This window comes from Arachis hypogaea, chromosome 5 (genome assembly GCF_003086295.3).
Source record: "Arachis hypogaea cultivar Tifrunner chromosome 5, arahy.Tifrunner.gnm2.J5K5, whole genome shotgun sequence".
In the NCBI taxonomy this organism is placed as follows: domain Eukaryota; kingdom Viridiplantae; phylum Streptophyta; class Magnoliopsida; order Fabales; family Fabaceae; genus Arachis; species Arachis hypogaea.
The window spans coordinates 57,745,932-57,747,832 of NC_092040.1; positions in this window are offsets into that span (position 1 = coordinate 57,745,932).

The following is a 1,901-nucleotide window of genomic DNA, read 5'->3' on the forward strand; positions in this document are numbered from 1 at the left end:
ATGGCATCGAATGGAAATAAAGGTAATTAAAATAACTAATTCTAAAGCATAGGAGACATGTTTTTCACATACATCACATAATAAGGAAGGGAAAGTAAAACCATGCAATTAATATGAATAAGTGGGTGAAGGATTGAATAAATCACTCAGGTTAAGCACAAAATATATTATAAAATATGGGTTTATCAACCAGCGAGGAGTGACGCGTACGCGTACCTGATGCGTGTTCGTGATTTGGAGCTTTCCATGGCAACGCGTGCGCGTGGGTGACACGTACGTGTGATTTGAAGATTTGCACAGCAACGCGTGCGCGTACTTGACGCATACGCGTGACACGTGGAAAAGACTATCGATGCATACGCGTGACTGACGCGTACGCATGACATGCGCCACGTGCAGAAAATGCTGGGGGCGATTTCTGGGCTGCTTTTGACCCAGTTTTCAGCCCGGAAAGAACAGATCAGAAGCTGCAGAGTGAAGGAATCAAGTGGTTCCCATCCATCAATTGAAGACTTGATGATTGTTATAATTAATTTTGATTTAAATTCAAATTTGATTTTTAAATTAGGAAAAAGATATTACTTAATTTTAGAAAATAGATTTTTCCAAAATTAATTAGGATTAGTTATAAAAAGGGATTCCATTAGTTAACTTTTAAGGCCATTAGATTGGAACTCAATACATTTTACCTGAATCCTTATTTTCTCTCTGAACCATGAGCAACTAAACCTCCACTGTTAAGGTTAGGAGCTCTGTCTATTTGTATGGATTGATTTTATTGCTTTTTCTATTTTAATTCATGTATGGATTTATAATTTAAGAATTATTTTCGCTCTTCATCTTATGAATTTGGGTGGAATGGAAGTATGACCCTCTTTTTATTTGAGTGCTTGTATAACTTGGAAAAGCTCTTTAGTTGAACAACAACTTGAAAACATATTCTCCTAAATTTTAATTATTTGGATTTAACAGGATACGTGGCATATAATCCTTTTATTTTTGGGTAATTAGAGTTTTTGTGGCATATAAACTGGAATTTGATCATCACCCTCTAATTGGAATTAATTGACCAAGGAATTGGCTGTTGATGAATTTTAGAGGAGACTAGAAAGGTCTAAGGAATTAGGGTCTAGTCACATATAGTTTGCCATAAATTAAATCCTACATGATTAAAATAGTTAGTAACAAAAGTTAATCTGGAAAAATAGATAACTCTGAAACCTTAACTATTTTCTCCATATTTTATTTCCAAACCATTTACTTTACTATTTTAGTTTCTGCACGATTATTTAATGCTCTTTGAACATCCAACACTCTTTTCTGTTTGCCTGACTAAGCTCATCAATCAACCATTGTTGCTTGATCCATCAATCCTCGTGGGATCGACCCTCACTCACCTGAGGTATTACTTGGTACAACCCGGTGCACTTGCCGGTTAGTTTGTGGGTTATAAAAATCACACCAAGTTTTTGGCGCCGTTGCCGGGGATTGATAGTGATTAACAACTATTAGTTGTTTGATTGCTTAGATTAAGCATTTTAGTTTTAATTTTATTTAACTTTTGCTTTATTAATTTCGAAAAAAATTATTTTATCTCTTTACACAGGCTACCTCACTGGGAATTCTCTGCACTCTGACGTAGAGATTCCCATCTTTTCTTGTTTTCTGTTTGTTTATGCGCATGAACAGAGAAAAAGAACATCTCTTAGACTTTGATCCTAAACCTGAAAGGACTTTCAGGCGACGTTTACAACAAGTAAGACTTTACAAGGCTGCAGAACCCACTATGAATCCTAATAATGCTGATAATGCCAATATGGAAAATCCGAATGGGGTTGAGCGACAAAGGAGAGTGCTTGGCTCTTATTTTGCTCCTACTACAGATCTTTATGGAAAAAGCA